This window comes from Grammomys surdaster, unplaced genomic scaffold (genome assembly GCF_004785775.1).
Source record: "Grammomys surdaster isolate TR1022 unplaced genomic scaffold, NIH_TR_1.0 126182, whole genome shotgun sequence".
Lineage (NCBI taxonomy): Eukaryota > Metazoa > Chordata > Mammalia > Rodentia > Muridae > Grammomys > Grammomys surdaster.
In genome coordinates, this window is record NW_021620988.1 from 4,177,526 (window position 1) to 4,194,862 (window position 17,337).

Consider the following 17,337-nt stretch of genomic DNA (forward strand, 5'->3'; position numbering starts at 1 on the left):
TCTGGCTGACCTCAAGTACACGGCTATATCAAGCTCCTGTCAGCATGCACTTCCTGACATCCACATCAGTGTCTACCTTTGGTGACTGGACATGGGATGGATACCCAGGTGGAACAGTGTCCAGATGGCCCCTTCTTCAGTTTATGTCCCACAATTTGTCTCTATATTTGCTCCCTTTACTCCTTCTAAGAAGGACTGAAGCACCCCCACTTGGTCTTCCTTCTTCATGAGCTTCATGTGGTCTGTGAGTTGAATCTTGGGTATTTCAAGCTTCTGGGCTAATATCCAATTATCAGTGAGTGAATACCATGTGTGTTCTTTTGTGATTGGGTTACCTCACTCGGGATGATATTTTCTACTTCCATACATTTGCCTAAGAATTTCTCAAATTCATTGTTTTAATAGCCAAGCAATACTCCATTGTGTAAGTGTACCACATTAATGCATTATATTGCCCTTTAGGCAAAAATAAACAAACGAACAACCCCCCCAAAACAAAAAACAAAAGAAACAAAAAAACAGCAGCTGTGTAAGGTCTGCAAGGTCTGTCAAGCAGTTTGAGGAAGTCTTACTGGGCTATGCATTTGCTTTCTGTACATACTTATGTGCGCAATCCCAAGAGATTAACTTTTGTCCTTTTCTTATACACTGTCAAACAGTTTTACTAGAGAAAATGTTAATTACAAAACTTGCAATAATATTGTGGCTGAGTGAGAAATGGCATTTCCTGCACTATCTCCACTTCTGAACTTCTGTAGGCTTTTACGTTACCTCAGCAGTTTTCTCACAAGATGATACATGAAATTGCATTTTGAAGTTAATCTTATTTTAGCATCAGACGCTCTCAATTAGCTGCTGTCTTTGCTTCATGAGAATTTGCTTTTGATTAGCAGATTTCATTGTTTACGTGGTTGCTCAGACCATATTGCAACAAAACCACTAATTTGCTTTCCAACTGGTTCTTTCTTATTTTGGAGATGGTAAGAGTTTCAAAGTTTTTGTCTTTAAGTTATTATAAAGTAAGATATGCCAAAAATTTATTAGCTAGAATTCTTAAATAGCTTTCACATTGCATCTTTACTCAAATTAAAATTCAACCAGAATTTCTTGAAAATTGAAAAAAAATGGAAAAATCATGTATATACAACTGAGTCTTTTAAAAATAATAGTAACATGTTAATATTTACAAATTCTAATTATAGACACCCTAGATATAGAATTTTTTTTTTCTGGTAAATAGACTCTTAATCAGAATTGTATCATCTTTATGTTTTTGTGACCCAGAAATAATGATCAAAACATAAATAAATATATAAATATTGATAGAAAAGCTATTCATCATAGATGTACTGTCACTAAATCTAAATGATCCAATGTAAAATTCATAAATAAGAATACCAGATGAGTAAGAGAAGAGCAAATGTTTAGATATTTTCTTGAGATTCAGCTTAGAAGCATGACTGCTGTTATTATTTCTAATCATTTGGATTTTGTAGACAATCTTTCACATATGGACATTTGACAATCTTAAAATGGATTCTGCTCTTACTCTATAATATCTAGAAGTTTGAACCAGATTAAATGGTGCTTTGCTCAAACCTTTGTAATTCAGCAACTTCTCTACCAGAAGTGACACCTTGAGATCATTGTCATCGCATACCCTGCAAATCAGAAGATCTACCTGCATTTTGATGAGGTTGTACATCATAATCTACAGCTGAGTCTCTGGTTTCGCTTCTTTTATGATAGTCATCAGCTGCTATTTTACTATTACTGTTGTTGCTGTTTGTTAGGTTCCATTGGACATCCAAAGAACATTAGTTCAAGCAGCAAAGCCTCTTCACCTTCCTCCACAGTGGGCTTTCCCACAGTGGTACAACATAATGCATTACTTATAGTGATTGGTGAGAGTAGATCTGAGCTAGGTCATGTATGTTTGGAATTAGTTCCTTCTAGGTAATAGTACGTCCTAACAACTTAGTTGCATAAATCATTTGCCAACAAGTTTTCTGCCTCATTTGTTTTATGTACCACAAAGGAACTGACTTTGGGCCTGGGAAATAGCTTGGGAAGTACAAAGACCTGAGTTCAAGCTCTAGAAGCCACATGAGTAATAAAAGCTGGGTGAGCTTGTAACCAGACAAAGCTTACTGGCCAGCTAATATAGCTCTCTTGGTGAGTTCCTATTAGAAATTGGGGATCACACTTGAATAATGATACTTTAGGCTATCCTTTAGAGTGTATGCATATGACATGTGTGTGGAAACATCTGTATATACCAACACACACACACATATATACACACCCACAAACACACACACACATACATGGTAAAATCTATTGGTTATATAAGTTCATTACTAATGTATAACAAAACCAAATAGTATATCTAGCATCTTACTAACTTTACTTGTTTTATGAAAAGAATTGAAATTTGCTTGTTCAGTTATTTTTAGCATACCTTATATTATTACTAAATATAGTTACATTGCTATACAATAAATATAAGTATTGAAATCAATTGATCACACTAATACTTTCTTTAGAGATATCTCCAAGTTTTTCCTCAGGGTGTGTATGTGCATATTTGTTAGTTCATTAATAAGTTAATTTTTATCTTCAATCATAAAGAAATGTCAATAATATGAAATTTTTCTTAAGCAGCATGTTATTTTGACTACTCATTTTTCATTCTTTTCTTTCTTCCTTTGTATCTTAAAAAATAGAATACTAAATGTAACAAAAAACTTACTAAATTTTGTGATATCTTATGTAAATATTAAATTCTATACAAAAGAAAAAGTTTCTTTCTCAAATTTAAACTATTATTAAAATTCTGTATGTGCACATGTTGAATCACTGTGTTACCACAGTCATATAAATAGAACTTTTGTTGTTGAATCTTTTGTAGTGTGAGATTATCACATGTTTTGCATTCTTTGTCTACTTTAGCTCAAGCATTCCAATGAATTATTTACATGTCTTTCCCATAAATCAGACACTTTATGAGACTGATAAATGCATGTCTCATTATAAGCTAGATTTGTCTTCAATGTCTATTATTTTCTGGTGAAAAATCTCTAAGTTATATTATCTAGAAAAATACAAATACTAATAGAGATTCATTCAATCTGAAGAATGCTATTAGGATTCAGGTTTCAGATTTAGTAACATCATGGAACTCATTGGAAAAAAACTCTTGCAACATATCTTTCAACGTTGCATCTCAACAGAACTACTTTAAAATGCTTTTAGCAGTTACTATAACTCTGAGTAGTATACTTCAGATGGAACTTTGTATATTCTGAGAAGTATAAAGACATATTTAAAAATCAACCCAACTTACATTTCTTTATACGGGAAGAACTAACCTATAACTTATATTGCAACCAAACATTGATTCCCTCAGTCTCACTGTGTCATCAACAAAGAATAAAGTTGACTGTTTTTATATTTTTCCAATAGAGAGTCATTTTCACCCTTAATTCTTGAGAATCACAACTATCAATTGATACTTTGTAAAGTACTTTAAGCTTTGCTGAGAACGATAAATTATTCATCTTTTCAATTGGGACAAAAAGTTATCTGCATGGATATCATGCCTAGTTTACAGTGTATTATTGCAAATAGACCCTAGCCAAATTTTAGCAGTGAGTTTTTTTATGGCAAAGTCAAAGTAAAATAGACAATAGAGGATCTCTCCTACCTCTTTCTTATACCTCTTGACCATTTTTTAATCTCTCTGTTTTCTTTTTTTTAGTTCACTGAATTAGATTTCTTATTCTCCTGACTTTTAAAATTAGATTTTAAACACTCAAAATTATGAAAGATCAGTAATACAGTGTTGAACACTAATAATCCTGGTAAATATTATTATATTATTTTGTATAAGGGATTTGTGGTTTCAAAATAACACACTCAGGTATACATAGATGTTCTTTCTCTCATGAATCATCTCTTAGTCTTTCACTAACTGCTTTGTCAAACACTTAAATAAACTTGATGAATATCAGTCTTCTCAGAGTTGTCATTAATGATGAGGCAAACTGAAGGTGCATATAAAGAACATGACCATGTTTTAACTTGGCACTCTTTTATGCTTACTTTCTCATAATTTTTTTTATAACAAATTACTGTGACCTGATGTGGGATTTGATAATATTATCTCTTAATAGACAGGATATTTTAACTAATTTTGTCATTTCCCCCGCATTTTCATTTTAATTTATTTTTCAAGAACTTTCAAAAATTACTTTGAATAGGTTGATTTCCTGAATTTCCATTCTTTCCAGAACTGTGACAGTGAAGCTATAAGTCTAAAATGTTTGTGTATGTTCATCCATCCATATATTCCATACATATGTGTACATATGTTTGTGCATTTATTAGTGAGAATTTTCTTTTTCTTTTTGGAAGGTGGTAGAACCTTTATTTATTTATTTTTTAAATAATTTATTTTTTCTCAAATCATAATTCATTCACACAGGGGTTATAAACACAGAAAGGCAGGATGTGGGAAGCGAATGACACTGCAGTGTGTGTGTTGAGGGGGAATACAGATATCTTTCAGAACCGGGTATCGGCTGGGTGAAGGTTCAGGGGACAAGTCACTATGACTCTGCCTATGACTCGCTTGTCCTTATCTAAGTTGGTATTGTCTGCCAAGGCTACCTATTTACAAGGTCTATGACTACTCAGGCGTTTAAGTTTCCACAAAAGCTGCCTGTTTACATTAGCTTATAGCCATCTGTTTCAATGTTTTTCCACTGAGACCCAAGACTTGGTGTTCGTATACATGTATGACAGGCCTATTTCTGATTTTAGGCCTATGGCTGATTTTAGGCCTACAATGTGTAAGCAGGGCTGCCCCTGACATCTCCTCCCTTCTCTAAATATAGAAGGGCTGTGGCAATTCTAATCTTGCGGTGGTGGGGATAGAGGCCTGACCTCCAGTACTTGAAGGGGACCTTGTATTGGCTCCAGTCCCCCTTTCGTTGTCCAGTGAGGTATGAGGGCCATACCCATCCCGATGTCTTTTTCCTGGAGAGGGGATACTTTTGACATCAACCCCTATGCAGTCAGGCTTGTCTATCAGGGGACGCAGATAGATATTTTTTATCTTTTATTTATATTCCCTTGCAGTGCTTAGCCTCACAGCCTAAGCAAGAATTCAGATCGCCTGACAGAGGGGGTTTTGGGTGGCCCCTCTCTGCTTGGTCTAGGGGCAGAAGTCCCTTCTTTTAGGTTGGGTGGAGATGGGTTTTGGAAAGACCCTGTATAAAGTAACCACCTCATCTTGAGTCTCGTGGTCCTCCATAGCTAACTTATGATAATGTATCTGAGTAGGTTTTGCTACCAAATTATTTATTTGTTGTATCACAGAGTTAGTCTGCCTATTTGAGGACCAGGGACCAGGTAGTGAGAGTTTTCTTAGTGTTTGCTTGATTTCCTTTTGAAAGAGGATCAAACTGTGTATGTTTGAATGTCCTAGGACACACTAGGTACCAAGACTGGCCTGAAATTCTATTTTTTTTTTTGAAGGAAAACACATGCATTTTATTTATTGTGAAAATGTACCCATTTGTATTTGGCATAAGTATGTACACTAAAGATATACTTTTCTGGCTCATAAAAGTTAAGGTATAGTTATAACTTGTTCAGTGTAGAGTTTTTTTATTAATTATTTTATTTGTTTACATTTCTAATGGTACCTCCCTCACCAGTTACCCCGCTATAATCCCCCATCCCATCCCTCCTCTCTCCCCTCCCCTTTGCCTCTCTGAGGGTGCTACTCTACCAACTCACCCACTCCTGTCTCACTACTCTACCATCTTCCCATACTGGGGCATTAAACTTCCACAGGACCAAGGGCCTCCCCTCCCATTGATGTCAGATAAGGCTATTCTCTGCTACATATGTATCTGTAGCCATGGTTCCCTCCATGTATACTCTTTGGTTGGTAGTTTAGTTTCTGGGATCTCTGGGCCGTCTAGTTAGTTGATATCGTTCTTTCTATGGGGTTGAAATCCCCTTCAGCTCCTTCAGTCCTTCTCTAGCTCTTCTCTTGGGGTTCCTAGGCTAAGTCTGATGGTTGCCTGAGACTATCTGCATCTATATTGATCAGATGCTGGTATAACCTCTCAGAGAACAGCCATAATGGGCTCCTGAGAGCAAATGCTTCTTGGTATCAACAATAGTGTTGAGGTTGGGTATCTGCAGATGGGATGAATCCCTAGGTGGGCAGGTCTCTGGATGGCTTTTACTTCAGTCTCCTTTTCAATTTTTGTCCCTGTCTTTCCTTTGGACAGGAGCATTTCTGGGTTAGAAACTTTGAGATAGGTGGTTTGGCCTCAAATTCTTAAGTCTCCTGAATTAGCTCTGTGAGTGCTCAGTGTAGTGTTTACAGATATACACAAATAACCCCAGCTTAGACCCAGGTTTGAGGTCAGTTAAAAAGTAGACATTTAATTTGTGAATTCTAAATTTTATTTCTTTTCTATAAAATTGTAACGTAATCCAAAATAGGACTATTATTTCAAGTTATAATGTTCAGTTTTTAGGTATTAACATAAAAATATCATAAGTAAATGTGATGTTAAATTAAGTCAAGGGAAAAATGTTACTATTCAATTTAACAAAATGCCTGTCATCTTTGATGCATATCATTGAATTAAATTTTATTTAGGCAAAGTTGTGATTCTGACAGATGAATGGCTTTTTGGAAGAGATTTTGTTTTTTAATTTTCCATTTACCTAAATTAACAGATAATTGCATGTATTTAGGTATCATGGTGTAATATTTTGATGCATAAATGCAATTATGTTGATAGAGCTGTATTATTTGCATATTTTTCTCCTTGAAAACTTACCATTTCTATGTGTGATTAACCTTTGAATTCTTATTTTCTAGTTTTTAAATAAATCTATGAGTAATTGTTGCAGTATCTTATAACCTAACTTTGCTGTAGATTAGCAGAACTTAGCTGCATCTCTAACTATATAGAAAAAATAAGTTGTTAGGAAATAAAAATATAAGTCAAGCAGCATTATCTATAATCAAAACATGCAATTCTAAAGCTGCTAATATAATATTGTGATCCTAAGGCAATTTGCCATGTCATCCTTGCTATGTGAACAACTAAACCCACATTATTACAAATTAGAAATCAAACATGTTTAACATAACTATTGTTCAGTATGAATAAGAGCCAAAGACCAGACTTGACTTGGGGAGGGCTTCCTGAGAGAAGGAGTTTTCTGAAATGTGTGGAAAACAAACAAACAAACAAACAAACTTTAAAAAACAAAATCAAAAGATAAAACAAATAAAACAAAACAAATTAAAAAAAAACCCTCAAAATTCATTTGTGGAGTACAAGCTGACAGCCTGTATTCTGGTCCAGACAAATTTTTCTGAAGAGTTCTAGCTCAGCTCTCACATGCCAAGGGCCATATCAATCTAATCATTTACTCCAGATTTTCTCTATCTCACAAATCAATGTTGCATGGGAACAGCCCCATGATTCTTAGAAGACAACAAACACGTTTTTTAATCACCATAAGTGAATTTTGAGAACTGCCTGTTTTTGTAAGCACAAACAATAAACACAATTGGGTGGGATCCCAACTATTCTTGGACCTAAATTCATTTTTCTGTTCTATGCTGATCTTGAAATCAGGAATGCGTCTGCCTTTGTATCTTTCTGATAAGCTGGCTCATAGTGTATCTGTCTCTGTTCTTTTAGGTTTGTGAAGCTCTTCATATAGTTCATATTGCATCCTTATATTTTACATTGTTGAAAAACTGTGTGTGTGTGTGTATGTGTGTAGCGGGATATTTATTCTGCTACATTGTATTCACAATGGAGCTGGTCATTAGTCAGTAGAAGAAGAGGTGAAGCTGGGAGACAAGAGAGGAAGGGGAGGGGAGAAAAAGAGAAAGGGGAGGGAAGAAAAAGAGGATGGGGAGGGGAGAAAGAAAGAAAAGAGAGGAGAGTAAGGAAGCTGGCAGCCATGGAGAACCACTGATGGATCGAACGCTTTCCTGAGTAGCAACTTCTATCAAAAGGTTAGATATTGGGTAATAACTCTAATTGTGTGGGCGTCTTGTTAATTGAGCATTTCTAAATATATAAATCCTTTAGATAATCATTAAGCTTTAAGAGTCTTAATTTTACTAGGTACTGCAAGGATGGCAGATATTGTCTTGGGTTCAGCAGAGCTTTGTGATTGCATCATGGTTGATTGGCAGAGCCGTCCCCTATGTTGGCTTCTCTTTGGGTCTAATTGTGGCACACATGGCCTCTGGCCACTTCTCATGTGGAGCATGGCAGCCAGAGATAAGCAGAGCCACCCAGCCAATTATATAGCTGGCCCACACTGCAGAATTTTCTAAATATCACCTGTTACACACATGCATACACACACACACACACACACACACACACATTCAACCCATTCAACCCATTCATATATATATATATATATATATATATATATATATATATATATATTTGTAAAATACCAACACACACACACGCACACACACACACACACACACACATATTTTAAGTGCTCACTTTACCTCCATCTCACTGCACCCTTCCTGGTCACCTTCTCTCCAAATCCTTTCCCCATCCTCCCTACTTCTATTTTGAGTGAGTGGGGCCCCATTGATATCCCACCACCCTGCCACTTCAAGTCTTTTGGAGCCTAGACACCACCTCCCATAGAATACTGACACTATGCTTCACTTCACAGACCCAAAGAAACTAAGCTTGAAGGAAAGCCCAAGTGAGGAAGCTTGAATCTGACTTAGAAGGGTGAATACAACAGTCACATGATGCAGATGGAGGGAGGGAATTAGGAGAAAGGGGGCTGAGGAATAGGGGGGTTCAGGATCAGTTGTAGGGAAAGACAGAATAAACTACATATCTTTGAACTCATGTTTTCAATTTTTATGGCTGTCCTACAGGTCACAGCATTTACCATTTTTACTGAGACAATATATATACACAACCTCATCTCAGGACCTGTGTTGTCTCTGATTATTATAGAGTCAGTAACTTTGGCACAGAGGATATCCTCCAAAGGAGGAGCATAAAGTAAAACATGCCAGCAAGCCTTATGCTTAGCATATGCCAACACTCATGAAAGTCCATACCCTGCTGCTCTGTTCCAGGGCCAGGAAACTATGTCAAACTATACCTCCAGAAGGCCAAGCAGGACTCAGCAGATAAGCATCCTAAGTGATATTTCTATCTTCAGTTTTTGCTCCTTCATTTTCTCATCCTTATTTGCTTCCTTCCATTTTTTAAATTGCTAATAATTATGCATTACTTTAGTAACTGAAAAAAAAGATTAAGAAACCATAGAAGACAAAATATTTATTTGGTTCTTTGTACAATGGCTAAGTGCTACAGGTATAGGCATGGTATTCAATTAAATAGTTATAGAATCAAAAGAAAGTTTTATTTATTTTCTTGATTTAAGTCACTTGAAGAATCTCTTACTAGTACTATGATGATACACAGAAATATTGAAAGGTCCCTAGGAAGCTGAGGTGGAAGATCACAGAGTTAATGCTAGCATAGATACTCAGCAAACCTTCATCTCACAACAGCTAAACAAACAACTGAAACATGACAAGAAGCTCAAGTCATGCTTTTTATATGTTAGGGTGAATTTTAAATTCTATAATAATAATATTAATAATAAGTATTCCCTCATGATTTTTATACAAGGAAACATAAAATAAGACATCCATCACTATTTTTAAGCCTTTTCTTTTCTTATCTTCATTCAAGCAAACAGTTACCTAAATCACAGGTTATGTCCTATGTCATCCTAGGTTGTAAGTACCAAACACAAAACAATTAGGATTCTAGGAAGTGTTGAGTACAGGAAATTTCTCCTCTATGAAAATATCTCTGGCACAACAGAATGAGGAGATGACTCTTGGATTTGAAATCATTGCAAGATTACAGAATTGAAAATTGCATAAGGGGAAAACCTGGAGTTTGATCAAAGTATGAGACATAATGTGAATGTTGTTAGAGTTTTTTAAATTCAGTCTCCAGTTTCTCTGCATTGATTCCTTTTAGCAAATAATACTCTTTAGAAGATAGGTTTCACACTGTGACTCAGTAGTTACAAGCTAAACTCCTCTGTAACTCTAGAACTGAGTATGTAGAAAACATAAACACCCCCCCCCCCCAACACACACACTGATTTTTACAGGTCTAATCATAGTAGGTCAGTAAACAATAGCAACAGAAAATATTTCATCATCAGGACCTTTGGGAACAATGATGAGGATGATGAGAGAAGAATCTACTAATGGACAATTAAATCACAGGAATGCTGAGAAGGGACAGAAAAGGAAAAAGATGCCTAGGTATAATTTCTGATTCTGTCACTACCGTGAGTGACATGCTAGATAGTTCTCCACTAGAAAACTCTCAATTTAATAAATTATGTGACATCTATTCATAAAAGGTCTGGTGGTGATACACCCAAATGAAAATGTTGTGTGATGTCATGGGATGAAAAATGTGATGGTCAATGATAAAACCAGACCTCAGAGAGTCAGTCTTCAGACAGGTGGCCCAAGGATGAGTTCTAAAATGAAATCACACTTACAGTTCAAAGATTCAACTCACAACTCCAGGGAAATTTGCTGAGAATAATACAGATAGGCTGCAAATGAATTATATAAAATATTATTCTAGTATATGTGAGTTGGGAGACAAAGGCTCACATACGACATATGTTTTGTAGACCTCTACCCAGTTAAATAAAAATTAAGTATACTTTAAATTTTTGATAACTCCTAGAAAGAGTTAGCTTCTTACAGAAGTAAGTTCCAGGAGATACAATCTTAAAGCAAGAGACAGATTAAATGATCTTTTGAAATTCATTTCAGATTAATGATTGATTCAGTGGTGTTTGCTTTTATGTTCAATATAAAAGTCAGTAATTATACTTCAAAACCAGTGCCCTACATGATTGAAATATTCTGTGACAGTTTTATTGCTTATATAAAAAACTTAAGTCTCCCCAAGCACATCATATTAAAAATTATTATGTATGAAAGAATTAATATTCTATTTCATCTTTCTTCATTATTGTTTTAGATAACAAAGTATGGATATGCACAGCCATAAAATATAATTGTATAGAAAATAAAAACTGTTAGTTTTGTTAGTTTTAAGCATATCTTGGAATGTATCTATCATATATGAAAAAGCTAGGTGTCTGTAATAACTAAGGGAGTTTTGGAAGATTTCATCTCATTATTTATATCTGAGACTGTCAAGATTGAGGACATCTCCTCAGTTGCCTAGTTATTATTAGAAATGTGAAGCATAATATCAAATGTGAAAATCGATTTCTTTATAAGCAAATTTACATAAGACTATTTTACAAAATAAAATTAACATATGTAACACAAAACACAACATTATGGCCCTTTATACCTCAGGTCTTTCTTACTTAGAGGCTGCTGGACATCATTTGATTTAAGTGGAATCTTTCAGCTTTATTGAGTGATCCCAGTATCTATATCAAAATGTTTCAAAAATGATGCGATGTAAGGGCCAGAGATCTTTCTCAGCCTCAAAGTGTTCATCATATATAAACGAGATATATTGTAGATATATCATTATTTTTCTTATATTTGTAAGAAAATGAAAGCACCCTAAATTGAATCATTTCGTCCAATAGGACACATCCTTGCAACAATCTCTAAAATGTATTCTCAGCTACTAGATTTGCACTGACACTGGGATTACTTTTAATTAATATTATGTTTAAACTAGCCAAATATTTTCTTTCACCCTCAAAATTCTTCTTTGTAATTAATATAAGATCAAGAAACAATCACATTTTAACATTCTTGTTTTAATTTTGAAATTACAATTTTCTTGCATCCATTTTCTTCCTTTAAGCACTTGTATGTAGCTCTCTGGGATATCTTCAAAATTTATGGCTTATTTTTTTATATAAATTGTTATTACAAACATTTGTGCATGTAACACACACATATATACATGTATGTATGTAATGATATATTACACATACACACATATATGTATATATATATTTATATATTCATATGTATTTCTAAATACAACCTCGACTCTGTATTTGTTACCCATATTTATATTTTCATGACTGAACTTCAGTATTTTATAACCAGGTGGTGTGCTGCTGATTTGTAAAGCACTCTCTTTATTCATGTATTCATGTGTTTTTTCTTATTGTCTTTCTTTAAAACATTCTTTTTCCACATTTTTTTCCCTAACTTCGTGGGTCTGGATACTGCTTCCTGCCTTGCAAGTATAGTGCTAATTGTCATGAAGACCTCAGGAAAGATGCTACAAGAGTAAAAACTTTCACGTCCCACAGCATGAGGTTCTGGTGCTTCCAGGAATATTACTGAAGACATTAAATGGCTTCTTGAAGTGACTTATACAAACTTCCCTGATTTCTGACAAAAATATCCATCACTTCTTTTAATAGAATTCCATAGACTCTAATAATAGTTAGAGTTATCTGGATGGTGAAGTTATCCTCCCCCACAGTCTCATTATCTACCTGCATGTTCTGAAAATAAGTTCATAAAGAAAGGTGACATGAATCATTGTGTCAGTGACACTGGTATTAAAAGCAGCAATAACTTTTGACAAGAAGGCTTATTATTTAGTTCAAAGGTACAGATTTTCCAGAATGCCCATTGAGGAAGACGGGTTCCTTATATTCCCTTGATATGACATTTCAAATTTTAGTTTATCTTCTGTTAGGAATTGTAAGTCTTATTGATAGCTGATTTAACATTCCCTTTTGAATATTTATGGCCCTCTCTGAATTTTTCAATATGAATAGCGATTTATTTCTTATAAAATTGCTTTTAGAAATATGTTGTCTATTTAATAAGATCTGAATAGAAATATCCCATCTTCAAAAGATTTGCTGTCAAGTTAGCAAGAATAAAATATTAATAGCCTTAATTTCAGTATTTGGCAATGAAATCATTCAATGAAAACATTATGCTCAAACTGACCAAAGTTGATGAGATGGTTTAACAAATATCATTTACTAACATATTTGAGAAATATTTTAATTTGATAATAGTTAGATATTTTTAAGGCCAAATATACAGGAGAATTCTTTTTTTAATATTAATCAAAGGCTTATATATTTGGTAATGATCAGTAACAAGATACCCATACAACCAGAAGTGTAACCTAACACTCAATCTAGATATACCAACTACCTTTGACTGTCAGGGACATGTGAACATCTGCCTCTATCTCCTCTCTCTCCCTCTCTCCTCTCCTAGATCCTCCTCTTCCTTTTCATCTTCTCCTCCTTACCCCTCTTCTTACTCTTCTAATTCTTCCCACCTTAGCAACTCCTACATGCCACCCTTTCTGTTAAAATTAAAAAAAATGCTCAAAATACAATAGAGCATAACTATACCAATTTGTATCAGTAAGATACAAGATAGACGTAATACCCAGTCCATCATTTTGTTGACTGAACAGAACCTCTGTCATCTTTCCTAACTAAAAGATTTAGTTCTAAACCTGGCTTATGTTCTGGCTTCAGATTGAATGTCAGCTGAAAATCATCCTCTCAAAGTAAAGAGTCTGTAAGACTTTAAGTCTTCAACTCCATCAGAAATCCAGAATGACTGAATTAACTGAAGATATGGGAAGCACAAACTGTGGCTTCTAAAACCTAGCCAAATTATAGAGATCACTGATTACCTGGACTGTTCCTTACTTCAAAATGTTGGAGAATCTGGTCCTCAGCCTTCTGGCCCAGGATCATCTGACAGACCTAGTAATGCAGAATTTTTAAGGGCTGATTACTTTGTCTTGGCAGATATAATCAGTCGACTATTCTGCAAGTGAGTCTTTTTCTGGACAGTAATTTGTCTGTAGATGAAAAGAGGAAATTCTTGCCTAGTGGCTGTATCACCACAACTGGAGCAACTTCAAAGTTGCTCAATTTCTTCTTAGAATCCCAGACAGGAAAGATGTCAGGAGGAGACAGGTCTCTATTCAAAATGAACATTAATACAGAAATGTTAGTAACGTCACTTCTGTGAAAGTCTGACATTTTTGAAAACCAACTATATATGTAAAGCAATCTGGACTGTTTTCCATTAAGTCGTCTCCACTATTTCTAATTAAAATCTAGAAAACACCCTAACAACAAACTCAGAGCCATGCAATTGCTATAGGCCCTTAACTCACAGGCTAACCATCTCAAAATAGTTTAAAAAGTTAAAGAAGGACTGGGTCTAAGCCTTGTATTCCTAAATGTGTTATATAGGCACAATGCCAATGAGAGTAGCAATATTAATCTCACTTTTATATCAATAAGAAAACCTTAAATATGAAATCAAAATAATTTTTGTACCATTTAAGAAATGTAACTTTAGCTTAATAACAATTATACAGATTTCTACCAAATAGGTTATGGCTAAGTAATCAATCCTAGCTATTCCTCCCTGTTCCAATAAAACCATTACTTTTCCCTAGAAGGACAGCCTAATATTAACCACCTCAGTACCCAAGCCCAGGGAATAGAGGCACCAACTCTTCATTAACTTCTTCAAGCTGAATTTGGACGTTGAGATATTAGAAGAGGGGCAGGGAGAAGGGTAAATTAATAAGCCTCTGACGTCTGTGTCTTCACTGCATTCAGTGGAAATTCTAGGACATAAGAGGTTTGAGGAGAATTCTTAATAAAATTGCCTGAAGTCAAATTTCTCTAAGCATACAAATAATAATGAGAAGCAGAAAGTGGGTACACACCTATTTCACACGTCTGAGAATTTCCATTGCCAAAGAAAGTACTAGAAGTAGCAATTTTCTTGAAGAACATTTGAAGGTAAATGGACTTCTACATAAGCAGGTGCTAGACTTGTAGCAGAATTCACAGTGATCGTTTATAAGGAGGCTAGATACACTGCTGACAGAACTCTGCATACGGAATTGTGCTCAAGAGCATTGATCTAGACGTTTCTGTATGCTTTGTATGTGCAACTTAAGGTACGAATTCCACAGTATTGTAAATTGGAGACCCCATTGTACCATTTTCAGTAACGTTCAATATCTGTTCTACTTATTAATGACCTTAATTTAATGTCAATTTTATTGCCAGGGTTTATGTAGTCAATAGCACTGGTCTATTGTTCTGTCCTCACTGATTTTTGATTAGAGATTAATATTATATTAATCAGTGATTCAAAAATAGGTCCCCTTATATCCTAAGTATTTCTAAACTATCAAAAGAAACTCAACAATTTTGAACAACTATATGTTTGAGTGTAATATGTTGGGCTCCATGTCGGCCCTGGTTTGGGCCTTGTGTACAAACCTGAGCCTGGCTCAAGTTTCTGCGGCCTTGTGGGAGAGCCTAAGCCTGGCTCAAGTTTGAGACCTGTCTTAGTCACTTTCCTACCAGAGTGACTCAACAGGACCTGTTTAGTCCTGCCTCTGCTCAGCTGTTGCTGATGTAGAGCTTTGCAATTGGCCCTGTCAGTCACCCCAAACCCTCCAGTCACCCTTCACTGCCACCTAAGTCATCTCACCTCACTAAAACTCCTCCTCCCTATGCTTTGAGTTTATATAAATGAGAGTCAGATTGAGTTCCTGCTTGAACAAGACTCCTGGTAGGGTGTGTTTCTTTGGACTGCTAACACTCACCATCCCACTCATCTCTGGAGAGACCCTGCTGGACCTGGACTTATTTCTCCTCTTGCCTAGACCTGCTGGCTTTAAGGAGCCAACAGTAATATGCTCCATATTGAAATACGTTTATTCAAATCATTATAAAAGCAACATAGTGGTAAGAACTTGCATTTGGTATTTTCTAGTCCTATACTCAATAACTTTTTGTTTAAAATGAAACAATACTTTTAACCAATTGTTATCTATTCAGAATGAAGTTTTTCTAAGGCACTGCAATGTAATGGAGATCTCGTAAAGTGCACCAAGTAGGTTTCCTTCTGTCATCTGATCTCGGTTCACAAGTTTTATACATCATGATATTATTCATGTCAAAACTTGGATACAGCTTCAACGAACTACACAAAATAGAGATCACAAAACACAATTAAAAATTTGCACACTCTCAGATTTCTCCATGTGCTATAATTCAAACGTGGTGTTTTCAGTGATAGGGTATTGGCCATTTAGTTCTTGAAGGTAACCAAGAGTGTATGGAATAGCATATAATGTTGGGGATCTATGGGACCACATGATCTATGGTCCATGATGGTTCAAAAGAAGGAAAATAGTCCTCTGACTGAAATTTTATTTCTTAGCCCGTATTGCCTGAAGGCATTGTTATTCTATTATAAAGCAATTTGAACCTGCCCTTTCATCCTCACTTTAATTAAAATATATTGTACTATGTCACTATTTCTCTTTAACCCTTTTTATAACTGCATTCTATTTTCTTTCTCTTGAAATGACCTCTCTGTGTGTCTTCCAAATAGTAGTCATGCATCACAGGATTCAAAGATGAGATATAAAAATGAGACAAAATGTGAGATTTGCCTTTTTAGGACTGGGTTACCTCTCTCAGAGTCATTAGTTTGATTTTTTTAAAAAAAAATTGAATGATTTATTCTTTTTATTTATTCTTCTGTCATACAGTATATCCTGACACAGACTCTCTTCTTTCCCCAACTTCCAATCCCCCTTCTACTCCCATTTCTCCCAGTTCTTTTATTATTTGATGCTTTTTTCTTTTTATTTCCATCCTGGGTGTTTTGTTTTTGAATGTGAAATTGAGGATTGCCATTCCAAGGTTTGTAACGATTTTTGTTGCAAGTTTTTTGGGGATTGATTGAATGTAGATTGTTTTTGGTAGGATGACCATTTTTACTATTCTAACGATCCATGAGCATGGGAGTTCTTCTTAACTCTTGATATCTTCCTCAATTTCTGTCTTCAGAGACTTAAACTTCTTGACATACAGGCCATTCACTTTCTTGCTTAGAGTTATTCCAAGATATTTTGTATTATTTGAAGCTATTGTGAAGCATGTTGTTTCCCTGATTTCTTTTTTTTTTTTTACTTTAAACAAAATTTTATTACACAAAGGTTGTCACATAATTGGATACTTCTCTACTTTGTACAAAATCATTCCCACCCTCCACAGAAAGGCAGCTTCTGAACTTCCCTTGTGGTGACACAGAGCTAAAGTCCTGATGCTAACAGAACTGTAGAGATGCCTCAGTGATTTAAGTTGAAAGCAGGACACTGGTATATGGCTCTTGTACCCAGCATTAGGAATGTACAAATGTCTTTATTC